Source organism: Sus scrofa, chromosome 2, assembly GCF_000003025.6.
Source record: "Sus scrofa isolate TJ Tabasco breed Duroc chromosome 2, Sscrofa11.1, whole genome shotgun sequence".
NCBI classification, from domain to species: domain Eukaryota; kingdom Metazoa; phylum Chordata; class Mammalia; order Artiodactyla; family Suidae; genus Sus; species Sus scrofa.
Window position 1 is genome coordinate 1,204,632 of NC_010444.4, and position 25,712 is coordinate 1,230,343.

Below are 25,712 nucleotides of genomic sequence, written 5' to 3' on the forward strand. Positions count from 1 at the left end.
GAGGCTTTGAGAACAAAGTGGTCCCTCAGGGCCTCAGTCCGGGCACAGATGGAAAGGAGACTGGGTCCCAGGGGCCCACGAGCCCTCTGGAGTGGGCACTCCAGGCCTGAGGGTTGAGCCCTGGGTCGTGACCTTCCTCCAGCAGGATTTCTCTGGGGAGGTGGGCCAGGGACCAGGGGCTGGTGCTGGAGCCTCCAGGTCGGCTCGGGGACCTGCCTCAGCAGAGGCTGCACGGCCCGTACCTCAGCTGCCTGCGTGCTGATGTGTGACCCCTGAGTGTGGTCAGGGAGCCCGCCCTCTTTCCTTAAAAACCTACCACACTCCCGGATGCCCATCTCTGTGCTGCAGGCTGGGAATGACCAAGACAGGTCCTTAATTGGCACATGACCTGGTCACAGGCGGTGGCTTGTGCTGAGGGCACAGCTGGGGCAGGGCGAGGACAGCCACGTGCCCTCCTGGATGGTGAGCAGAAGGCGGCCCAGGAGCCATGTGGGCGGGGGTGGGGGAGGTGGGAGGCCCTCCGGGGCGTGGGCAGCAGCGTGTGCAAAGACCCTGGGGTGGGCTGGAGAGCCGTGAGCTCCAGGGAGGCAGAGGAGCTCCCGTGGGGAGAGTGGGGGTGGGGGTCAGAAGGATGATGGGCCGTCTGACTGGGCAGTGTGCCCAGTTGGGCTTGGCCAGGCTGTGGGGGGACCTGAGCAAGAGCCCAGCCCCCATTCATGGGGGGAGGGGTGACAAACACCCACGGAACGGAGAGGGCCCCGGTGCGGGCCGGGCCTGAAGCCCTGGGAGCTGCGGGGACGTGGGGAGAGCAGAGGTCCCAGGAGCGACCTGCCCACCACCTCCCACAGGCAACGGTGGCTTGAGGGCTCCCCAGGTGGGAGGGGTGGGCCTGTGATGGTGGCTTTAGGAAGGGGACAAGGGCACCAGGAGGGGTGGACGCGGGAGAGTGAGGACGAGGGGCAAGCGCGCTCCTGCTTCTGGCGGGCGGTGCTCACGAGCCCTGCCCGTCCGTGTCCTGTGGCTGCTGTGTTATGGGAGGACACTGGACCCCCCGGGGACCCAGCACCGTGTCCCCCCTCCAGATCCCCACTCCCACCTGTGGGGGCCCTTGGCCACGGAAGCTCACACATTTGCGCGTCTGAGGGCTTGGCCGTGGCATCTTTGGGGGGCTGTTCTGCCCCCTGCGCCACCGTGGGGACCACGGATGTGAGGACGAGGAGTTCAGTTTGGGGCCCGGAGGCTGTGTGGGCGGGTGGGCTGCACCTGCTGGGACAGGTGTCCCCAAGGCCTTGGACACGCAGGGCAAGGTCAGGGCCAGGCCGGGAGAGGCGCGGGGAAGTGGGAGCTGGCCGGTGGGGCCAAGGCAACGAGAGTGGGCGGGCAGGTAAGAGGGGTGCCAGCCGGCCAGGAACCCTGAGAGCCGAGTCAGGGCCTGGGGTGGGATGGGTGGGTGGCTGGCCGCAGGAGGGTGTGGGTGGGTTGGCACGGCCGTGACGGTGGCTGCCTTGCTCTGCCTGAGTCCGCTGGGCCGGGCCGACCCGCGTGCTTGTTTTGGGCGCCACTCCTGTGAGTGTCGGGAAGAAGGGAGGGTTGAGCAATGTCTGCGGCTTCCCCCGGGATCTTGGGCCCGCCAAGTGTCCCACGGCACAGAGGTGGGACTTGGGCCTTGACCCCTGGAGGCCGACGGAGCAGAGGGGCGCCACTCCAGGCCTCTGGCAACCACTGACCTCCCTCCACAGCCACTCGCTGGGCCAGAGGGGGCACAGGCTGTCTTGCCTCCATGGCCCCAATCCACCTGGAGACGTGCACGCAGCAGGGCAAGCGGTGCCCACATTGCCAACCCTGAGGGCAGGGCCACGGCGACCCCATCATGACTGCCAGGTGGGTGCACAGGTGCAGGGCAGCTGCGTCCCAGTGGAGCCCAGGCGTCCCCAGGTCCGTCCTCTCCCGGAACAGACCTCACGACTCTCCCTGCGGCCCCCACCCACGCTCCAGCCACGCGCGGGCCTGTTCCCAGGGGTGGGCAGGTGGCACCTGCTTTTGGGAATCAGCTCCCTGGTGGCACCCAGCCCCTCCCAGGCAGCCAGACAAACGGGTCCAGGGCTGCAACACCCATGGCCTTTGGAGCCGTGACTCAGCCGAGCAGGGAGAGAGGGTGGGGCAGGTTGTCCTTGGCCCCGTGAACAAGGCCTTGATTCTTCTGAGACCCTGGTTGAGCTGGGGGGCCCCGGGGGACCCCGTTGCGGGCCGTGCATGAGCTGAGGGCCAGGAAGGACGGCCTGGCACTGCCTGGAGGCACGTACTGAGGCCTCGCCTTGCAGTCCTGGAGCCAAGGATTTGGAGCCCCAGTCAGCCCCCTGCACGGCCGCTTCCCTGCTAGCAGGGAGATAGACCTGGAGGCAGCCTTCTGCCCGTCTGAGCCCTCAGCCCGCAGGAGGCTCCTCAGTCCCCCCAGGCCTCAGTCACTTGTCTGCAAAATGGGATCACAGTGCCGTGGTCTCTCCCGCAGGGACAGAGCAGAGAGCGGGATGGGGCAGACGGTGCTGGCAGCGTAACCCCTCTCTGTCCCCTCCTGCCACCGCCACCGCAGAAAGCCGAGGCCTTGGTCCCTGCTGGCCTCTGGCTGAGGGGAGAACCGCGGAGGGCGTGGGGCCTGGCCTGGAGCTCCGGGGCCTCCATGGCAGCAGGGGGGCCGCCGAGGGTCTTGGAGACAGAGTCCCTGCAGGAAGGGCGCCTGGGCAGGGCCCCCAGCAGCCCGGGCCAGAGGATTCTGCAGGCGTGGCTGGAACTGAGGGTGCACAGCCTGGGGGCGGGGGGCGGTCTGCAGGTTGTGGGAGACTGCGGGGAACCCCAAATGCCAGGAAGGTGGATGTCCAGGCGCTGGCTGCCTGGAAGTGGGCCCCTCTGGGCCCCAGCGAGTCATGCAAGGTCTGCCCTGGGTCTCTGGGGTGGGGGTGCTTTTCAAAGGAGGGCCTGGCGAAGGGCACAGAAGGAGGCTGGGGGTCTGGGAGGGACCAACTGATCTTCCTCCATGGGGCTGGGTCTGGGATGGGGGGTCCCCTCGGGAGTGTCCTTGGAGGCTCTGCTCTAGTCCAGGCTCCGAAGACTCCACGGCGACTGCCCAGCTGGGTCCTGGTCCGGGGAGAGTTGCAAGCTGCCCCACACCCACCAGGACGGTGAGCCCTCGGGGAGGTGTTCGTGTGCCCCCTCCCCGGGCCGGGCAGCCCTGTGGGCACAGGGTGGGCGGGATGAGTAGGACAGACACCCATCCTCTGGGAGCAGAAGGTCCTGGGGGGACAGCAGGGTGACGAATGCAGTGAGATGGGCATGGACAGTGCCCTTGGGGACAGTTGAGGGAAGGGGACACCAGACACTGGCCAGACATGTTGCACCACACGTGGGGTCAGCGTGATGCCGCAGGAGGAAGCAAACCTCCTGACCACTGGCGACAGTGTCGGGAGAAGGGCCAGGCGGCCGGTGGGAGCCCCAAGTGGGTGGAGGGCGGGGCTGGCCGAGAGGGGCTGCAGTGTGGGGGGCTTTGCTGGGATGAGCAGGTGCAGCCCAGTGGGGGGGTGGGGAGGAGGCAGGGTCGGGAGTCGGGGTTCAGGGGAGGAGGAGGTGGCTGGCGTGGGGCAGGGATGAGGCGGGGAGAGAGAGAAGGGGCCCGGAACACCTCCAAGGAGATGAAGCTGCAGGAAGATCCCCTCCGAGGGGCCTTTGAGACGCTGCGAGCTGCGCCCGGGGCGGGGGTGCAGGAACTCGCCAGGCTGCGTGTGGATGCAGGGGCTGGGGAGGAGCCAGAAGAGGAGAAGGCACAGCGGCCAGTGAGGAAAAGCAGGAGAGAAGGTTCTGGAAGCCAAGAGCAGAAAGCGGCCACCATAGGGCCTGCTGGTTGCTGTTGTCTCCACCAGGCTGAGACTGGGAGCCACCACCACTGGGAGCCACCACCGAATATAGCCCGTGTGGCCCTGGGGACTTGCCTGGAGCAGCTCCAAGTGTCCAGCAGGGAGATAGGATGCCAGGGTGTGGGCTGTGCCTGGCCAAGTGGCCATGGGGGAGGGAGGGGGGCAGCCGGGGGTGGCCTGCGGGGAGGACAGCCTCAGACAGCGGAGGGCAGGGCAGACCCGGGTGCCGCCGGCAGCTGGAGGCCACTCCGCCCGCAGCGCCCTCCCCCGGAGCCCAGGCCTGCTGACCCCAGAGCGCGTGACGGAGGGAGGGCCCAGGGCCGGCCTGCAGCTTCCTTCCCCTTCTAGCCGGGTGGCCACGGGACGCCGCCTTGGCCTTAGGTTCCATCCCCACTGCCCCCAGCGAGGTGCAGTGGGGATGCCGGTGCAGCCGCCCCCCGGCACGCAAGGCCTGGCCTCTCAGCTGGACCGAGGAAGCCCTCCCGAAGTGGCCACTGCCCGTGGGTCCTGCGGCTCGGGCCGGGCCCCCACCCTGCCCAGCGGGGTCCCCTCCCCACCTGCTGAGCCCACCACAGGGACGTCACCTCGGCCTGGGGTCTCCAGCCCCCGAGGTGCAGACCCCACGGGGAGCCCAGACAAATGTCACCATGGTTTGCAGTTGTCACCCTGGGGGCGGGGGCTACGGGGTGCCAGGGACTCAGGATGACAACCAGGGGCCTGTGGGCGGGAGGGGAGCAAGGAGGGGTTGGCGGTGAGGGAGGAAGGTCCCGGGAGAGTCTGCCTGCAGACGGGTGGCAGGCACCCCTCACATCCGGGCGCCTGGCTTGGCCCCACAAGCCCCGTCTCACCCCTGTCCTGCCTCCTGCACTCCTCCCCCCCAGCCCCCAGGCTGTGCGGAGACAGGGCCTCTACTGGGTCACAAGTGAGACTGTCAAGGACACGCTCAGCAACCCCAGCGGCGCTTTTGCAGAAGCCAGTGTCCGGGTCTGGGGACAGTCAGGGTCTTCCCCCTGCAGAGGCTGGGGGCCCTCCTTGCTGTGGCCTGGACAGGGTCCCCGACGGGCGGAGGGTTGGGGGGCCCGCTCCGAGCTCCCCCACGGGCAGGATGACCTTCCAGCCCCCCAGCCGCCCACCAGAGAAGACCCCTCCCTCAGCTTCCAGGGCTGAGGCTGCAGAGACCCCAGCTCCGCACGAGGAGGGCAAGCACTTGCCCCGGAGCCCCGGGCAGACCTGTGGTGCCAGCAACGGTGCGGCCGTGCCGCCCTGGGCCTCGGGGGGCCTCCCACCTCTGCCCCCTTCCTCTGCCCCTCCTGCCACCTAACCCCATGCTCATGCTGGGTTGAAGAGTCCTGCCCCGCAGAAATGTCCATGCCTGGGAGGGCTAATTTTACGTGTCAACTTGATGGGGCCACGTGGGTCCCAGACCCTCGTGCGTCTGGGCCTGCCTGGGAGGGTGTTTCTGGATGTGACTAGCATCTGAATCGCCGGACCCAGGGAGCAGACGGCCCTCCCCAGCATGGGTGGGCCTCGTCCAATCAGTCGAAGGCCTGAACAGAACCAAAGGCCTAGCCTCCTGCAAATGAGAGGGACGCCCGCCTTTAGACTGAACTGTACCATCGGCTCCCCTGGGGCTCCAGCCTGGAGACCACTGATGTTGGGACCAGCCAGCCTCCATGACCTGGTGACCAGTTCCTTAGCAGACAGCAAGGTGGGTGGACAGACATCCTACTGCTTCTGCTTCTCTGGAGAGCCCCGACTCGTCTGGTATCCTCGTCCCCAGGACCTGCACTCAGTGACATCAGGTCGTACAGGGACTTTGCAGGTAGTTACAAGTAAAGGAAGGAGGAGTTCCCGTTGTGGCTCCATGGGTTAAGGACCTGACGTTGTCTCTGTGAGGATACTGGTTTGATCCCTAGCCTGACTCAGGATCTGGCGTGGCTCTGGCATAGGCCGAGGCTGAAGCTTCGATTTGACCCCCCAGCCTGGGAACTTCCATATGCTGCAGGAGCGACTGTGAAAAGAAAAAAAATTAAGGCAAGGGCCTCAAGATGGGGAGACTATCCTGGATTATTGGGGTGAACTGTTCCTGCCCTGTTGTCAACACAGGGTCCTGACAAGAGGAGTCCAAGAGTCTGGCCGACTCCGGCCGCTGCCTTTGCAGGTGCAGGAGGCGGGCTGGGGGCCAAGATGCGGGCGCCCCTGGATGCTGGAAAAGGCCGGAAGAGTCCTCCTGGGGGAGCCCCGGAGGAGCCCGCCAGTGACACCTTGATTTCAGTGCCAGGAGACCCGTGCTGGGCCCCCCGCCCCGAGCTGAGCCGTGAGAGGGTGAGTTTGTGTTGTTTTAAGCCCAGCTTCGGAGCTGACCGGCCCGACGCAGCAGGGGAGTGAGTCAGAGCTGTGGAGGGTGACTGGGCATCCTGTGGGCCCAGGGTCTTCCCTGCTTTAGAAGCAGAAGGCTTTCCTGGAGACCTCTCCTACGCGGGACCAGCAGGGCCAGCTGCCCACTTTTTGCCTTTTGCCTATCACCCCTGACCTGCTGTCACAGGGTGAGAGGACAGGTTCCCGTGTGTGACCCACGGGGGGCCCAGTGCAGCGGGAAGCTCGGGCGGGGGCGGGGGTGGGGCTCGGGCATCGTCCCACGTCCCTTGGGGAGGCTAAGTGGGATCCCCCTTTGCAGGTGCTGGACGGAGAGCCCCGCCCTTGCCCAGCTCCAAGACAGAAGAAAGAGCCTGGGGTCAGTCACAGAGATGTCATCGGGCTCGGTTCAATGGACGGGCGAGGTCTTGCGGGTATGACGCAGGGTCCAGAGCGATACTGCCCTGTGGGGCAGCCGGCAGTGTGCCCCGGCGGTGGCGTCACTCCTGGAGGGAGGGAGAGGTAATCGGTTAGCCCGAAACCCATGGGTAACCAGGGAAACAGGCAGAGAGGCCGTGGTGGTGGTGACATGCTGATGGAAAGATTAGAAGAGTCACTAGGTGGGCCGAGGGCGAGCCCGTGGGCGGGGACCGACTAGGCTCTGTGACTGGGAGGGAAGGCGGGCCGGGTGAGTGGGCTGTAGGGGCGGCAGGGACGGGTCCAGCCGGGGACACACAGGGAGCAAGAGGGCAGCCATCTTGGGCAGGCTGACCGCACCCCAGCCGGGAAGACAGAGGCTCAGACAGGCGGGGCAGCTACTAAGTGACCTCAGGATTTTAACCCCAGGGACTGGCTCCCAAGCCTGAGTGGCCCCGCTGCAGGCCAGGGACAAAGGGCAGGGCCTGGACCTCTCCTGCCACGGCCCCTGCCTCAGAAACAGCCCCCCAGGGTCAGCGGGCCCATCTCGCTCCTTTGCTCAGATGGACCCCTTGTTTCTGTGTTGTCTGCTTTATGCCCCTTGGCTGTGGCGACCAGGAGCACAGGGAACCCCTGCGAGGGGGCCTTTCTACTTGCTGGGAAGGGGCCGGTGCCCTGGGAAAGCAGAGGCGGCTGGCCGGGAGACGGCGGGGATGGCGCTGTCCAGGTCCGCCGGGCTGTCCGAACAAGGTCCTGCAGCCGGGGAGGCTCCAACAGCAGTCCCTGTCCCCCAGTCCTGGAGGCTGGCGTCCGAGCCCCAGGGGCGGGCAGGGCGGGTCCCTCCCGAGGCCCCTCTCCTGGGCATGTGGACGGCCATCTGCCCCCTGTGTCCTCGCGGGGCCGTCCCTCTGTGTGTGTCTGTGTCCTGACCTCCTCTGCCTCTAGGTCCCCAGTCCTGTGGGGTCAGGGCCCCACCCCGGTGACCTCACTTGACCTTAATCACCTCTTGAAAGACCCCGTCTCCAAACGCAGTGCTGGGGTCAGGACCCCAAAGTGTGAATTTGGGGACACAGCTCAGCCCACGACAGGCCAGGGACAAAGGGCAGGGCCTGGACCTCTTCTGCCACGGCCCCTGCCTCAGAAACAGCCCCCCAGGGTCAGCGGGCCCATCTCACTCCTTTGCTCAGATGGACCCCTTGTTTCTGTGTTGTCTGCTTTATGCCCCTTGGCTGTGGCGACCAGGAGCACTTCCCTCGGCCCTCCCTCCACTTCCCCGTCTTGAGACACCCACTCTTTGCCTCGGCAACTCCTGTCCTCACACTCTTCCGCATTTATTTCTAAATAGCAGCCGTATTTCTAAATAGCAGCCTTGTTTCTAAATAGCGGCTATTTCTAAGTAGCAGTCTGTTCTGCGCTATTTCTGTCTCAAACATCTGCTGACGTCCCACCATGGAATAGCTTTCCCATTCGGCCCCCACTCGCCCCAAGCCCTCCGCTGAGCTCCCACCCCAGCCCGGAAGCCGTGTCTTTGCCCCTCGGCCTGGGGTCTCACCAAGAATGCACCTGGTCCCATTCCTCCAGAAACGCCTGGATGGCCCCTGGGCCACCTGGAGACAGGACCAAGCTCTCCCCAGGCCTCGAGGCTCCACAGGAGCCACTGCTGCTGACCTGCCCACCCCAGGGCCTACCCCAAGCAGCCCCTTCCCCTGGGACCGGAGGGGGCCGACCCCACCCTGCTCCCCTGACTCTGCTCCTCGGAGAAGAGAAGCCTCGCACCTGGTGCACCCCCAGCCCAGAGCCACACCCCTGTTCTTTTGAACCCTCTGATGCCACCTTTGCTGGGCTTCCTCACGGGTCAGCGCTGACGACTGAAAGAAATGCACGCCTGAAAGTTGAGAGTTAAATTTCTTGGGGGAAAAATAAGGAGCGAGCGTCTCAGGGAGCCCCGAGAAACCTCTCGGGGAGGAGAGGGAGGGGCTGGGATACTGGGAGCAGGGACCTCAGCGGCCTGGGCGCCTGAGGTCACCCCTTTGACACGCACCTGGGCTATCAGGGCGGCTCCCGCTCAGCCTTGGAAGTGGCTGCATTCCCAGGGGGCATCCTGTGTGCAACAGAACAGAGCCACAGCCCTGCAGGGGCATTTCAGAGGGAAACACCGCCCAGGGAGGGTATGGCTCTTCCTGATAGAGGGGAGGCCCCTGCAGCCAGGCCCACAATCTCCAAAAGTTCGCTGCTGGGCTCCTGAAGGTCACCAGGAGCAGATGTCACCAGGAAGGCTAAGGGGGGGGGGGGCCCTGAAACCTTCGCCTAAAAAAACAGCTGTCTCTCTGAAGACCTGTTCTTCCAGTTTTCCCAGCGCGCAGGGCGCCTCACTCCCGGCCTTCACCCCGATTCTTCTCTGGAGGAGCCACGGCTGCTGTGGCTCATGGTTGAATCCGTGTAGAGGCTGAGGGCAAGAGCCAAACTCCAGCTCACAGCACTTAACAGGCTGCACCCCCAGTTCCTCATTTTATTGGATGCCCACTCGACCTGCAATAAACCAGGTGCCTTTCCCCGCACGACGGCCCCAGGAGCACACTTCGAGGCGCCACCCCCTCCACCCCCGCGGCTGGTCCCTGGCATCCACAGAGAAGTGCTGGCTGGCCCTGCCGTCCCGCTGCAGCCCCATCATTTGCACGGAGGAAGCCAGTGTGTGCTGTCTTCCTCTGGTCCCTCTCAAGGGCAGAGCCACCCGGAGGACTCATGGGCTTGGAGAGCAGACCTGTGGTCACCAGGGGGCAGGGAGAGGGCGTGGGATGGTGGGGAGTGTGGGGTTAGAAGGTGCAGCTCTCCCGTTTGGAGTGGATGAGCAAGGGGCACAGCACCAGGAAGGATGCCCGGTCTCTTGGGACAGAACACGACGGAAGATGATGTAAGAAGGAATCTGACTAGCATCTGCGAGGATGCCGGTTCGGTCCCCGGCCTCACGCAGTGGGTTAAGGATCCGTTGTTGCCATGAGCTGTGGTGTAGGTGGCAGACGCGGCTTGGATCCTGCGTTGCTGTGACTCTGGTGGAGGCCGGCAGTGGCTGCAGCTCCGATTCGACCCCTCCCCTGGGAGCCTCCATATGCCGCGGGTGAGGCCCTAAAAAGACCAAAAAGAAAGAAAAAAGAAAAAAAGAAAGGGAATGTATATGTGTATGACTAGGTCACTTTGTTGTAAGCAGAAATTGGCACGTTACCGATCAGCTATGCTTTAAAAAACCTTAAAACACAAAAAGACCGGGCCGCTCAGCCCAGTTACTGCCCTCAGGCTGAGGCCCCGGGGCTGCTGCAACAGTGACAGGCCTTTTGGGCCCGGGGAAACAGCAGGGATCTCCTCGTCTGCAATCCCGGGGCTCGGACGAGAAGCGCGTTCGCAGGGCGGACGAGAAGCGCGTTCGCAGGGCGGAGCTCCCCCTGGGGACTCCAGGGAAAAGGGGGAGCCCTGCGCTTCCCGCTGAGACGGGGCCCCCGTCTCCCACCGGAGCACCTCGTGATGGCGAGCGCAGCGCGTGCTGTAATCCAGATAATCTCCCGTCTTTAAGGTCAGCTGCCTGGCGACCTTATTTCGCCCTCGGTCAGGCGTGCAGCCGGAAGAAATCACGGGGACGGGGTCAGGACGGTCGACTAGAAAAATACAACCTGAAAATTGAGTTAAGTTTTATTGGGGGTGAATTAGGATTTAAACCCAGGAGACAGCAGCCCAGGTCCGCGCCAAGGAGGCGGTGGCGGAGGGGGGAGCCAGGATCCCTGAGTTTTCGCCGCTTTGGGAAAGTGGAGGGAACGGAGGGCTTGCAGATGTGAGCAGACCGACAGCAAACCCACGCCTCTGGAAGAGGTGACATCTGGGCTCACTGGAGTCCCTCTTTGGATGGACCTCAGCCGGGGCGCACTCCTGGGCGTGGCTGTTCTCACAGGGGACAGTGACATGTCTTGTTTTGTCCACTTAACTGTGGTCCAGGAGGCAGTATTTCAGGAGAGCTGCCCCAGAGAGCAAAGGGGGACCCTCGAGATAGAAGCCACAAAGCTGAAGCTGACGCGGAGGGCACTCGCGCACGGAATGCGGCCAGAACCCAGGCTGGGACGAGAACCCACAGTCTTATTTTTATGCATTTGTTATTTTTTTATTTTTATTTTTTTGCAAGCAAGCCAAGTCTTTATTACAGGAAAGCCAAGAGCTCCCAGGGCTGCTGGGAGTGGGGACAAAGCCTCCCCCCCACGCCCGGTTGTCCTATAGGGGTTTTTATCCCTTAAAGTCGGGGAGGGTGCCAACATGGGGTCCAGCAAGGTGTGAACCCACAGTTTTAAATTGGAATCCCTCCCCCTGTGTCTGGACTCACTGAGGTTCAGGTCCTTCACGCCTCTGCGCAGAAGGAATTCAGCCAGAGACAAAGTGATAGGCGAGAAACAGATTTATTCAGATGCGACACTTGTGAGACACGCAAGAGGGCAGGCACGGAGACTCCACCCCGAGGCTCCAGTGGGCTCCAGTTTTATCCTCCAAGTGGAGTGGGGGTGGGAAAGGCCGCCTCTTCCTCCTCCAGCTGAAGGGGGCCCTCGAACTGTGGCCCTCGGTCTGAATCTGAATGCAGGCCTCATCCCACCCCCCCAGCCCACCGACCCGAGGCCATTCTCGCCCCGAGAGTCCAGGAAGGCTGCTTTGTTCTGGGGGCCGTCTTGAGTGGTCTCCCGACATCCCCACGTTCCCCTCTTATCTCTGGTCCCTTCCTGGGATTGTACCACCTCCTGTGCCTCCTCCGTCGTCATCAAAGCGGCAGGTGCCTGCAGCCAGGCAGAGGTTTTGTAGAAGTTCGCTGCTGGTCTCCTGAAGGCCGCTGCTGGTGTCAGACATCCGTGTTTTTCTAGATATGAGGAGATGCAAGAATTGAGCTCATAAAGTTCCGCCTGCCATGTGGTAGCCGGGTCCCCCCCAGAGACGCCTGTGTTCACAGGGTCATCTGTGTCCATCTCGAGATATCTTATGTGTAAAACAAGAATCGAAGTCCGTTGCTGGAACCGGTTTATCTGTTTGTCCGTCGCCGTGTGTCTGTGTTACACCCAAACCCCGGTTTACTCTCCCCGCCCCCTTTCCCTCCGTGACCATCAAGATAGGGTTCCACGCCTGTGGGTCTGTTTCTGTTTTGTAAATAAGCTCATTTGTATCATCTTTTAGATTCCAGGTAGAAGGAAGGCTGACTTTAAAAACTGCACAACCTGATCGTTGAGAGGTAAGTTTCTTGGGGGAAAAATAAGGAGCGAGCGTCTCAGGGAGCCCCGAGAAACCTCTCGGGGAGGAGAGGGAGGGGCTGGGATACTGGGAGCAGGGACCTCAGCGGCCTGGGCGCCTGAGGTCACCCCTTTGACACGCACCTGGGCTATCAGGGCGGCTCCCGCTCAGCCTTGGAAGTGGCTGCATTCCCAGGGGGCATCCTGTGTGCAACAGAACAGAGCCACAGCCCTGCAGGGGCATTTCAGAGGGAAACACCGCCCAGGGAGGGTATGGCTCTTCCTGATAGAGGGGAGGCCCCTGCAGCCAGGCCCACAATCTCCAAAAGTTCGCTGCTGGGCTCCTGAAGGTCACCAGGAGCAGATGTCACCAGGAAGGCTAAGGGGGGGGCCCCTGAAACCTTCGCCTAAAAAAACAGCTGTCTCTCTGAAGACCTGTTCTTCCAGTTTTCCCAGCGCGCAGGGCGCCTCACTCCCGGCCTTCACCCCGATTCTTCTCTGGAGGAGCCACGGCTGCCGTGGCTCATGGTTGAATCCGGGTAGAGGCGATGGCAGGAGCCAAACTCCAGCTCACAGTGGTATCACAGGATGTTTGTCTTTCTCTTTCTGACTTGTTTCACTTAGTACGATCAAGCATCTCTAGCTACATCCGTGTTGCTGCAAATGGCATGATTCCCTTCTTTCTTGTGGCTGAGCAGTATTCCACTCTCGCTCTGTATGTGCCACATCTTCATCCATTCCTCTGTCGATGGACTTTCAGGTTTTCTCCGTGTCTTGGTTGCCGTGCACAGCGCCGCTGTGGACATCGGGGTGCACGGATGTTTTGAATGATGGTTTTCTCCGCGTAGGTGACCAGGAGCGGGATTGCTGGATTGTACGGTAGCTCTGATACGGGAAAGACGATACCGGATCCGGGCTCTTGTCCACGGCCGTCGAGGAATGAACTCCGCGAACACACAGGGAGCAAGCAAGCAGAGCTTTTACTACAGGAAAGCAGATGGCTCCCAGGTTGCTGGGAGCGGGGAGAAGACCCCCTTTCTCTACTGTCCTGTAGGGTTTTTATTCCTCTTAGTTGGCGGGGGTGGGCGTGGGGGGGCACCACCGTGGGATCCGGAGAGCCGTGGTCTTCTCCCCTTGACCTTGTTCAATTACCCTTATCGGCCCTTGTCCACTAGGGCCCTGGGGCTGGAAACGTCCTCTCCGTCTCATTTTTCTTCGTCCTTTTTGTCCGTAGACGGAGTCACGGGGCTTAGGGATGAATGTCCATCTGGGAGCAGGTGCACTCCCTACCCTCAACAAGGCCCGTGGGGATGCTCGTCCCCGGAGCCCTTAAGCCACAGGCGTTCATCCGTGGCCACATCGAAGAACGTACGGAAGCCCCTGCTCCTGCACCGACGGCCTGGGTTAGCATCCTGCCTCAGCTCTCTACTTTTTTTTTTTTTTTGTCTTTTTGCCTTTTCTTGGGCCGCTCCCATGGCATATGGAGGTTCCCAGGCTACGGGTCTCATCGGAGCTGTAGCCGCCGGCCTACGCCAGAGCCACAGCAACATGGGATCCGAGCCGTGTCTGCAACCTACACCACAGCTCACGGCAACGCCGGATCCTTAGCCCACTGAGCAAGGGCAGGGACCGAACCCGCAACCTCATGGTTCCTAGTCGGATTCGTTAACCACTGCGCCACGACGGGAACTCCTCAGCTCTCTATTTAGCTTTTTAAGGAAGCTCCGTGCTGTTCTGCACAGAGGCTGCATTAGCTTACATCCCCGCCCCCCAGTAAGGAGGGTCCCCAGCTTTTGCCGCGTGCTCTGCTCTGTGACATGCGTGGGCCACTGCTTGTCTGTCCTGTGGGCGTGGATGGACATTAGGTGTTAAGGAAATGAAGCGGGGCCCTGTGGGCTCCTGGGCACACAAGCTTTTCCGGGTCCCCCATTTCTTGTTTTGGGGAACAACCTTCAGCCTCCATGACCTCCCCTCAGTTGCGAACGGCAGGTTCAGACAGCCGCTGATCAGGGAAGGGAGGGAGGCAGAGACACGGGAGGAGCCGTCAAGAGACAACAGTGCATGGAGTTCCCGCTGTGGCGCATCGGAAACGAACCCGGCTAGGATCCGTGAGGACACGGGTCCGATCCCCGGTCTCGCTCACTGGGTTACTGATCCGGTGTTGCCATGAGCTGTGGTGTAGGTCACAGATGCGGATTGGATCTGGCGTTGCTGTGACTGTGGTGTAGACTGGCAACTGTAGCTCCGATTCCACCCCTAGCCTGAGAACCTCCATGTGCCATGGGTGCGGCCCTAAAAAGCCAAAAAAAGAAGGTTTCTGATCATCTACATTTATTTTTTATTTTTTGTCTTTTTACTGCTGCATATGCTGCATGGGGAGGTTCCCAGACGAGGAGCTGAGTCGGAACTGCAGCTGCCTGTCTACACCACAGCCACAGCAACACGGCCGCCAAATCGAATCGCGTCTGTGACCCACACCACAGCTCACGGCAATGCTGCATCCTTAACCCACTGAGCGAGGCCAGGGATCGAACCTGCGTCCTCGTGGATGCTGGTCAAATGCGTGTCTGCTGCGCCACGATGGGCGCTCCCTCAGTGTGTGTGTCCTTAATTTCTCCCTGTGTGCCTTCAGGTACTTCATACGGCGTCGCTTTATTTTTTTTAGTTTTGGTCACGCCCACAGCGTACAGAAGTTCCCGGGCCAGGGATCGAACCCACGCCGCAGCAGTAACAATGATGGCTCTGTAACCCTCTGCCGCCCGCCCGCAGTGGCGTTGCAGTGGGAGACTTCTGGCCTCCTCGCAGCCTTAGTGCTGCCATTAACCATTTTTCTCAGATCACGACGGCAACCTTACCTACGCTGCTACGATTTTCACTTTCAACCACCAGTTTTCTCTTAAAGATTTTTTTCTCTTTTCACGACCGCACATGTGGCCGATGGAAGTTCCCAGGCCAGGGGCTGAATCCGAGCAGCAGCTGCCGGCTTACGCTACCGTCACAGCACAGCCGGATTCTTAACCCACTGAGTGAGGCCGGGGATCGAGCCTGAATCCTCACGGATCCTAGTCAGGTTCTGAATCCACGGAGTCACAGTGGGAAGTCCCCGATAGCTCGTGTTAAGTGATTTAGTATGGCATTCTTTGGTGTGGCTTATTCATGTTTGTTTTGCACGGGGTTTGTTCCAATGTTTGAGCCTCTGGGCAGCCTCCCCTGGGTCAGAGCCCCAACTCTGTCTGGAACAGGTTTCAGTAGGGCCGCTCTGAGGGGCCCGTAGAGCAGAGGTGTTGAGCTCAGCTGGCTCTGGTGCTGGGTAGGCCTTCCTCCTGGGTGCCCTTGGAGCTGGAGGACCTGCTGGAACACACAGCCCCGGACGAGCCGGCACACTCTGGGTCCCTTTTGTGTGTGTGTGTGTGCGTGGTTTTTTTTTTTTTTTTTTTTTGCTTTTTTTTTCAGGGCTGCACCTGCGGCATATAGAGGTTCCCAGGCTAGGGGTCAAATCAGCGATGCAGCTGCCGGCCTGCACCATAGCTACAGCAACACGGGATCCAAGCCCTGTCTGTGACCTACACCACAGCTCCCGGCAACGCCGGATCCTTAACCCACGGAGCGAGGCCAGAGATGGAACCTGCAACCTCACGGTTCCTAGTCGGATCCATTTCCGCTGTGCCACGACGGGAGCTCCCTTTGTGTGCGTTTTGAGTGAGTCCCACACGGGTGGCTTCGGTATCTTAGTGATGGAAGCAGGGGCAGGGTGCATGGCCTGCTCACCTGAGGCAGAGGGGCTTCCACTGCTGAGCTTGGAGATGGAGGGGCAGGTATGGCAGCTGGGGGCACACTGGGCTCAGCGGGGGGCAGCACCCAGGGCTGTGGTGAGCAGAGGGTGGGCTGCGTGAGTCCAGCTCAGGAAAGAGCTCTGGGCCAGCCTTCGAATTTGGGAGCTGGTGTCTTCATGGAATTTAAATTGAGCCCTGGGGACTGAGCGTGCCCAGAAAAAAGGTGGGGACTGAGTCCGCGTGGACCCTTGAGCCGGGGGAAGGTGAGGGGTGGGCGAAAACAGCCTGGGTGCCTTTATCTCCCGGCCAGGGGATGGGTGTGGGTCTCCCCGCCTCCGAATTCAGTTCTAGACAATCAAGGCTTTAACTAAGAAGCGGAGCCAGAGAAAGCCCTGGGCGGGAGTTCCCTGGTGGTGCAGCGGCTTAAGAACCCGGTGTTGTCCCTGCTGCGGTGTGGGGTGGGTCCCTGGGTGTCAGCCGAGCCCAGCGGACGGAAGTGAGATGTCACAGGGCCCAGGTGCCACTCCTGACTCACGCAGGCGTGACCTCTGTGACCTTGTGAGCTCACTTGGCTTCTGTGCCTCCGCTCCCTGTCTGGAAGATGGGGCGATGGCGCCACCACCTTCTGGGCTAAATGAGCTGATGACGGCCCAGCATGCGGGACTCCCTGGGGGCGGGACTCCCTGGGGGGCGGCTGTCGTTATCACCACTGCCCTTTGGGGTGTTTGTTGTCACAACTCAGAGCGGGCCAGGCCCTGCCTGCCAGGAAACCCAGAGGCCAGAAGCCTGGGTGAGGGGGGAGTCTGGTGACCTGCAATTAAAAAATGTTTCATTCGTTTTTAAAAATGTTTTCCATGTGTATTTGGGTAAAACCCCAACAGGCAAAGTTGAAAGGCTCTGACAAACTCGGAAGGAGTAGCAATCACAGGAAGCTTCATCCCCTGACATCCAAGGACCTCCTGTAAATAGGGATTCAGAAAATGTCTTGGGTCCCTGCTGTGGCTCAGCCGGTTCCGGGCCCGACACAGTGTCTGTGAGGACGCGGGTAGGATGCCTGGCCTTGCTCAGTGGGTTAAGGATCCAGTGTTGTCACAGCTGCAGCATAGGTCCCAGATGCAGCTCGGATTCCGGTGCGGCCTTAAAAAAAGAAAAAGAAACAGAAAAGTTCTTTTTGTTTGGCTGTACCTGTGGCCTGCAGACCACGTGAAGGAGCTCCTGGGGCTCAAACCTATACCCGCGCAGCGACAACATCAGGTCCTTAACCCTCTGAGCCACCAGGGAACTCCAGTAATTTTGAAAGCTAGCCCCACAGAAGCATCGGCGCCTGAGAGAAGCAACAGTTCAGAGGGAAGGAAATTCAGCTGGTCCTTGAACAGCAAGGGGGCTGAGGTGCTAACCCCGCTGCACTAGAAGGTCCACGTGTCACGTTTGCCTCCCCCAGAATTAACGGCGAGCAGCCTACCCACAGCTGCCTCACCGACAGCACGGACAGGCGGTGAACACGTGTGTTGTGTGCCATAGGTATATCCACACACAGCGCGTGCATTCTTGATACGCCCTTGTCTTAATTTTTTCAGGGTTTCTATGCTCCACCGTTTGGCTGTTTCCTCTGTCACACAGGTGCCTCAAAGCCATGTGGTCGGAAGGCCAGTTGTACAACGGGCCTCAGCCTCTGGGGCCTGTTCACGGCTGGGAGTCCAGCTGCCCCCTCTCACAGGCGAGACGACCAGGCTGAAGCTTTCCCACACCCTCGACTCTGTCGCCCAGGAGAACGGGGACAGGGGCCCCGCACGCGGTGCTGGACGGATGCGGGGAACGTGCTGGCGATCCCGGATGTCAGGTGCGTGGAGCTTCTGGCCCAGCTCTCCCGCTCTGCCTCTGGTCCTGCAGACACACCACGCACGGACCGTGAGCTGGGCGAGCTGCCTCTCCCTGCGTGTGGGAGCGAGGGGCTGGGGAGACGGCCCAGGAGGCCGCTTACGGGCAGCAAGGACCAGCCTGTGGCGAGCGCTGTGTGGCCCTAACAAAGATGAGACTAGGAAACTAGGAAAGCCCTGCAAGGTGTACTTGCTGCAAAGACTCTCAGGCATGGTTTTTTTTTTGTTTTTTTTTTTTTTTTTGTCTTTTTGCCTTTTTCTAGGGCCGCACCCTCGGCATATGGAGGTTCCCAGGCTAGGGGTCTAACTGGAGCTGTAGCTGCCGGCCTCCACCAGAGCCACAGCAACACAGGATCCGAGCCGTGTCTGCGACCTACACCACAGCTCATGGCAACGCCAGATCCTTAGCCCACGGAGCAAGGCCAGGGATCGAACCTCCAACCTCATGTTTACTAGCCGGATTCATTAACTGCTGAGCCATGACGGGAATTCCAAGAATAATCTTATACTTAGTTAATATGTATCTTATGCATATCCTGTTTAAAAGGAGAGAGACAGACAGACAGAGAGGAGTACAGAGTCAGGGCTCTGTCCTGCCAACAAGTGTTACTCTGAAGCCACAAAGGCGGGTACCGTGGAACGGGCTGGTTGTGTTTTATGTAATTAATTAATTTTTTTTAGGGCCGCGCCTGCAGCCTGTGGATGTTCCCAGGCTAGGGGCCGAATTGGAGCTGCAGCTGCCGGCCTCCACCACAGCCACAGCACCACAAGATCCAGTCTCCTCTGCGACCTACCCCACACCTCGCCGGATCTTCCTGAGCGAGGCCAGGGATCGAACCCACATCCTCATGGATACTAGTTGGGTTTGTCTCCGCTGAGCCACCATGGGAACTCCTGGGTGTGTTTTATTTCTCTTCAAAGCACCGACCTCTCGGCTGACATCTTGGAAGCTCTTGGGTTGAGTTGCTGCTGAATCCCAGAGCCCCTGAGAGCCAGCAAGTACAGCTTTGAATGAGCTGTCCTCCGAAACTCCATTTCTGGCACGGCCTTGGGTTTTAACAGAGGTGCTCAGAAATCACGCTCACATTCTTGTTTTGTTTTGTTTTGGCCACGCCTGCGGCATGTGCGATTTCCCTGGCCAGGGATCAAAGCCACACCACAGCCGTGACAGCCCTGGATCCTTAACCCCCTGCGCCCCTTGGGAACTCCCATCCTTTGGGGTTAAACCCCAGACGGGCAGGAAGATTGGTCGCAGGTTTTAGGACGTGACTTACTCACAAGTTTACTTAGGATTTTCGCATTCAGGTCAGACGGGCCTGCAAGCTCTCTTTCTTGACCGTCTTTGTCTGGATGTTGAAGGGACCCTAGTTGCATAAAATAAACTATAAAACCAACTTACTTTCAGGTCCTCATGTGAGTAAGGTTGGAACTTCTCATCTTTCACTCCCCACCACCCGCCTCCTTGTGGTCACATTATAACTTCTTCTACCTCTTCTTCTTCTTCTTTTTTTTTTTTTAATTTTTAGGGCCACACAGGCAGCCTGTGGACGTTCCCAGGCTAGGGGTCAAATCGGAGCTACAGCTGAGGCCTACACCCCAGCCACGGCAACACCGCATCCGAGCCGCTTCTGCAAACCACGCCAGATTCTGCAAACCACGCCGCAGCTCTGCAGCCACGCCAGATTCTCCACCCGCCGAGTGAGGCCAGGAATCGAAACCTGAATCCGCATGGAGACTACGTTGGGGCCTTAACCTGCTGAGCCACAGCGGGGACTCCCATAACTTCTAGTTCACCTGCTTCCATGGTGTCGAGGCAATTAAGTCTTCTCTTTCTTCTGACGTCAGTTTGCTGTATCTTTTTCTACGAAATTGTTCATTTCAAATACAGTTTCAAATTACTTAGCCTAAGGTTGTTCACTGCATTCTCTTATTTTTAAAAAAATGTTGGGGAGTTCCCGTCATGGCTCAGGGGTTCACGAATCCCACTAGGAACCATGAGGCTGCGGGTTCGACCCCTGGCCTCGCTCCGTGGGTTAAGGATCCGGCGTGGCCGTGAGCTGTGGTGTGGGTCACAGACGTGGCTCGGGTCCCCTGTGGCTGTGGCTCTGGTGCAGGCTGGTGGCTACGGCTCCGATTCGACCCCTCGCCTGGGAACCTCCACGTGCCGCGGGAGCGGCCCAAGGAAAGGCACAAAGACAAAAACAAAAAAGCTTTTTTTGAGGGCCTTTGTGTTGGCCTCTGTTCACCACTGATACTGTAGATGTATCTTCATCTTTCAGATTTCTGAGCATTTCTGGCGCATCTCTGTCTTCAGTTTCACTCACTTCTAAAAACTCGCAAACTCGTGTTCCCTTCGACTCTGAGGGAGGGACTCTGCTCTCCTCTCTCACGTCTTTTGCATCCGGCCGCCTCCTCCCTGCTTTCAGCCTCTCTTCCAGTTCAGACTCTCGCTTTTCCCACAAGCGCGGCTCCAGCAGCAATGGCTCCTCAAGCCCTGACCTACAGTTTCCTGTTCTCACGATGGGTGAGCTCCAGGCTCCCCCTAATTTCCATTTTGACTTATTCTTGGGCCTCTGGCTCTTCTCGAGAGCCTTTGACTTGTCAGGCTCAGAGACGCTTTTTCGGTTCTCTTGCTGGTGGTTGGTTTTCCATCCGGCCTGCCGTGTGATTAGGCAGCAGGGTCCCTGTGACGGGAACGCACTGAAATGAATGGACGTGCTTGTCGGGCGGCAGCCCCGGGTGCCAGCTGAGGAGAGGGTCATTCTCTAGTGGGCAGGTCCCGGCTCGCGCCTTGCGCCAGGCTGGCTGACCCCGTCTGAGGCTCTCTCCCGCTTGGGTTTCAGAAATTGCACATGGAGCAGCTCTTGGACTAGCCCTCCAAAGAAAGCAGTGGTAATTCCGGACAACGCATTTTTAAAAACTCTTTAAAGGGGCTTGGGAGTGATCAGAACCAGGCAGAAGCGTGATGGGATCCACGGTGAGGACGCCCGCGGGGGGCCCAGGGCCGCCGGGCCCCTCATCAGTGTGTGGCAGTGAGCCGGGGTGCAACACAAAATTTACATTGTGGTGGGTGGTGGCGTCGGGGGATGGAGTTTGGGGTGAGGGAGGAAACCCCAGATAGGAGGGAGCCCCAGAGAGGGGACCCCCAAATCCGGACATAACTCACCCTAAACCTGGGCCCCAACCCCCAAACCGAGCACCTGCAGGAGAAAATCCAGGTGTCTGCTCGAAGCGACAGCTGGGAGCGGGGGAGTCGAGCCGAGCTTTCCAAGGAGGACCCCAGGGAGGCAGCAGGGCTTAGCGTTGGGCTCTCAGCGCCGGAGAGGAGCTGGCGCCTCCCCTGCTTTCAACCCCGGAAGGACTGTGCCCCGAGAACGAGGACTCGCCCTGGGATTAAGGCTCCCCGTGAAGCGAAAGGTCTGGTCTCCTGCAGCTGAGACGAAGCCCAGCTCGTTCAAAGGGATGGCCTAGCAATGAAGGGGCGGCGGCGAGAAGGAAAGTCAGTGCCGAGTGCAAAGAACGTGTCCACATGCGGCGACTCAGCACGATGGACGAGACGGGCCGATGCCTAGGAGCCCACGGGGCACGCGGACTCGGCCGAGGGCATCTCACAAGCCCACGACTATGAAAGGCTGCAGCCCAAGGCTCTCCCACCAGAGACATCGCACCCCTGGAAGAACTAGCATCAGCTTTACACACCTCCTCCAGAAAACCCAAGAGGGCCGGGCTCTCGCTAAGAAATTTTGCGAGGCTGGAGTTATCCTGACACCGAACCAAAGCAGCACGAGTAAGTCTCTGAACTGCCAAAATGTTTAAGGCTCACAGAGGGGCGTTCCCCTCATGGCTCGGTGGTGAACAAACTCGACTAGGATCCGGGAGGATGCAGGTTCCATCCCCGGCCTGCTCAGTGGGTTAAGGATCTGGTGTTGCCATGAGCGGTGGGGCAGGTTGCAGACAAGGCTCCCTCTGGCGTGGCTGTGGCTGTGGTGGAGGCCGGCAGCTGCAGCTCTGATTCGACCCCCAGCCTGGGAACCTCCATGTGCTGTGGGTGTGGCCCTAAAAGGAAACAAACAAAAAAAGACTCACAGAGTATGTGATCTGGACCCAAGGGAAGTTAGAGACCCACTTCCCAGAGCTCTCTAGAGAACCCCCCGCCCCCCGATATCTGGCCGAAAGAGAAACCACAAGGGAAAACGGAAAACCCACAACCCAAACGAAGACGAAAAAGCCCATCAAAATTTGTGGGAGGCAGTTCCTGCCGGGAAGGAAATGTACGGCTTAAATGATTGCACTGACGAAGAGAAAAGGTTTAAAAAGAGGTATTTAGGTTTCCATCTAATAAACCCAGCTGAAAAAAAAAAAAAAAAAAAAAGAAGAAGAAGAAGAACCAGGGAAGCTAACTTTAGCAGAAGGACTAAAACTAAATTGATAAAAGAAAAGGCAGAAACATCGGAGAGAATTATTAAGAAAGGATAAAACTCTTAGCTAAATTAATCAAGGAGAGAGAGCGGGAGAGAGAGAATACACGTCTACCAAGAGCTGGGGGAGCGGGGGCGCTGGGGGAGCAGCCGGGGTGGCCCTCCCCCCGCAGCCCTTGGTCCCAGACTATCCTTTAAGGACTCGGTCCGGCCAACAGCCTTGGAAGACAGTGCCTCCCTGTGGGGGCAGAAGGCGGATTGTCCCAAATATCCCAGAAGGTGTTTCCCTCCAGCGTGACAGGTGGATGGGTTTGCTCACAGCCCCTTACAAAATATTGGCTCTTCCCAGACTCAGGCGGCCTCCACCTGGACGCAAACCCGCTGCAAACGAAGCCGAGGCAGGAATCCAGGTAAAAACCCTGGAGGAAAATCACAAGCCCGAATAAGCGGAGAGCTAGAAGCTCGAATGTGTACCCGAATCAGGCCTCGGTGCTGCTAAGACGCTGGTTCTCTCCTTTTTCTTCTTCTCCCCCGAGGCCTGGGCAAGTTTCCTGGGTCCGGGATGGAGTCCAGGCTGAAGCTGTGACCTACACCACCGCTGCAGCAAGGCCAGGTCCTTACGCCACCGTCGGGAGCCGGGGATTCGACAGGTGCCTCCAGAGACAAGCGGGATCACGGGCCAGCGGTGCCACAGCGGGAACTCCGGGTGCTGGTTCTCTTCTCACTCGCTCGTATAGATGTGATGCAGCTCCCAGCCTCGGCGGGGTTCACGTCCCGTGCGGGGAGGAAAAGGAGCGAGGAGAAGAGCCAAGGCCGTTTCTGAAAGGGGGACACCCCCCCCCCCGCCCCAGCACACTCGCTCCAGGGCCCCAGCGACTGAGGCCCCGCGGGGCTCCTGGACCCCCAGCCCCAAGTCGGTGGGCGGGGAGGGCATGTCCAGAAGCGGCCCCCACGGAGAGGGTCGGTAGGGTTTGGACAAAGACACAGGGTAAATCTGTGCAGAAAGGGTTGTCTTTTCAACCAACGATGCCAGAAAAGCCGGACACCACTTCAACCAAAGCAAATCCACAACCTCGAGCTGCGCCTCAACTTACACAGAAATGGACTCGACCTGGGCCCGCATTTCCTTATAAAACGGGGTGCAAGGGAATGTTTAAAGAGCACAGAGGCACCCCTGTGACCCTGAGTGAGGTGGAGTCTTCAGGTCGGACGTGAATGTGGGATGTGTCCTGAAGAGGCTCACTGGGTCTCGGCACAATTGCAGCCTGGCCCTTCGAGAGCCGGGGCCGGGGCTGTACCAGCAAGAAGGGCCCGGCTCCGGTTCCAAGACGCCTCCGCAGATCACGTGCCCGACGGTGGACTTGGGCCCAGAGTCCTCAAAAATTCTCACAACTTAGCAAGAAACGAGACCCGTTTCTCCAAAGACACATGCACCCACACCGCTCCTGTTGTGAAAACCCACCTTAAACCCCAAGCGTTGACCGCCGCAGCCCCGGAGAACGGCTGGCACACAGCACTGAAAAATGGCCGTGCCAAGCGCGGCGGGATGACAAGGGCAGCGCAAGGAGCCAGCGGGCGACCCCAGGGTGAGCCTGGGGGCGTCGTGCTGAGCAAGCGAGGCCAGATGCAAAAGGCTAGCTCGCCGCGGGATCCACTGGCAGGACATTCCGGAGGTGACAGACCGCGGCCCGAAAACAGATCGGCCTTCGACAAGGGGTGCGGGGTGGAGGGGTGACGACACACGGGGGGCTGGTGACAGAATCGTCCGAGCTCCTGACGTGGTGGTGGTTACATAACTCTCCGCCTTTGTCCAAACTCGCCGAACTGTCCACAAAAGAGCAGGTGTAAGTGAGGTAATTCAGAGACAAGCATGGTATGAGATCACCTACGCTGGACTCTGGAGACAAAGACGCAGTGAATGTATTTGCAACAAAGAAACCGCAACAACCTCCGTTACCAAAGGCGATGGGGGATAAACGGGGACTTTAACGTTCACAGAGACGCCCACCGTACATAAAACAGCGAGCCCGTTATGTTAGAGACGGACCTACCGCGTGGCACAGGGAACCCGGCTCACTATGCTGCACAGCCTCCGCGGGAAGACCGTCTGAGAGAAAGGACATATGCACGTCCAGCTGAATCACGTTGCTCTACACCTGAAACTAACACAACCCTATAGGCCAACTAGGCTCTAATACGTTTTTTTAAAAGAGCAGTTGGGGGAGTTCCCATTGTGGCTCAGAGGTAATGAACCTGACTAGGATCCATGAGGACCTGGGTTCGATGCCTGGCCTTGCTCTGTGGGCGGGGGATCCGGCGTCGCGGTGAGCCGTGGTGTCGGTCGCAGACGCGGCTCGGATCCCGCGTGGCTGCGGCCGTGGTGTCAGCCGGCAGCTGTAGCTCCGATTCCACCCCTAGCCTGGGACCCTCCGTGTGCCACAGGTGCAGCCCTAAAAAGACCATCAATCAATCAATGAATGAATCAATCAATGAACAAATAAAAGGGCAATTGACTGCCAGTAAAATTAAAAATGCAAGTAAAAAATAAAAAGTCTAAAAAGTTAAGATTAAAACTGGAAGTGTAACGTGTCTCCTTTACATCTCGTGTTAGTCTCTCAGCAGCCTTACCCCCGGCCCTCTCTCCTCCCTGACGTGTCCTCAGCAAGTGTTGTATTTCTACTGCATTTTTCATCCCTGCAAATTAGGGGTGATGGTAAGGTGGTATCTGCCTAGTTTTGCCTGTTGACCAGTTAATCAACTCCCCATTTCTCCTTGCGTTTCATGCTTCCTCCAGCTAGAACTGGGCCGGGAGTGGTTTGTTCAGCTCGCCACGTTAGGGGTACCCTCGCAGGTGGGCCGGGAAGCGCCTTCACTTCTTCCCAGGTCCGAGGAATGGAAGCTTGGCAGCTGTTTCTTTGCTGCCTGGGGCTCCCCAGGCACGGCCTCCAAACTTCTGCTTTATAGCTGAGACACCCTGGGCCCATAATCTGCCCACCGCATTTTCAACGTTGGGGAAATTGTTTTCTTGCCTTTCCTTACAGGTGCTGTTTATGAAAACATCCTTAAACCACGGCGTGTAGTTTCTCCTATTTTTCAGCTTTGCCTGAGTGGGGGGTGTGGCAAATGCATACGTTTTTCCTGGCCGCACGGGTTTGGGTCCCTCGAGGAGGCTGCCTCTTGGCAGGTGCGTCTCCGTCGTGTGTGCCTCTTGCGTGGATGTTTGTCGTGCTTCTCTCTGGAGGCTGCTGCGAACGCCGCGACCACCATTCGGGAACCTGGCTGGCGCGGGGCACCTATGCGTGGGTGACTCTGGATCCAGGTGGGCAGGGGTGGTATGGCCGGTGGGTTCCAGGCCTGTACCTGTTCACCTCCTCCGGGCGCTGTCGGACGGGGGCTTGAAGCCGGGCCCGTTTCCACCGAAGTGGCAGCGCGTGAGGGCTCTTGGTCCGCAGGCCCAACAGAGCTGGGTTCCGACAGGCATCTAGACGTCTGCCTGGGGTGCTGTGAGGGCACCTCTGTGCGAGGTTTTCGCACAGCTTTGTTGTGATCCAATCCACATACAGTACAATGTACTGAACTTCAGGGGCGCTTAGTGGGCTCAGAGTTGGGCGATGGTCACTGCCAGGTGCATCCAGAAAGTCGTGGTCACCCCTACCCCGTAGCTGTGGCCCCCCTCCCCCATACTGCAGCCCCTGCAACCACGATGTTCAGACTCTGGACA

At 59.8% G+C, this 25,712-nt stretch overlaps 1 long non-coding RNA gene across 4 annotated transcripts; it reads left to right on the forward strand.

Annotated features, from left to right (window-relative positions):
* LOC106508288 lies at nt 1,578-19,481 on the forward strand. Of its 4 annotated transcripts, none has more exons than XR_002341384.1 (8): nt 1,578-1,881; nt 6,067-6,230; nt 6,583-6,782; nt 11,871-11,925; nt 12,772-13,326; nt 15,498-17,217; nt 17,317-17,536; nt 19,100-19,481. It is a non-coding gene; the product is annotated as an uncharacterized LOC106508288 (long non-coding RNA). The 4 variants fall into 4 exon arrangements; XR_002341381.1 differs by lacking the exon at nt 1,578-1,881 and having other exon boundaries at nt 3,606-6,230; nt 12,772-12,931; nt 13,158-13,326; XR_002341383.1 differs by lacking the exon at nt 1,578-1,881 and adding an exon at nt 3,606-5,613 and having other exon boundaries at nt 6,012-6,230.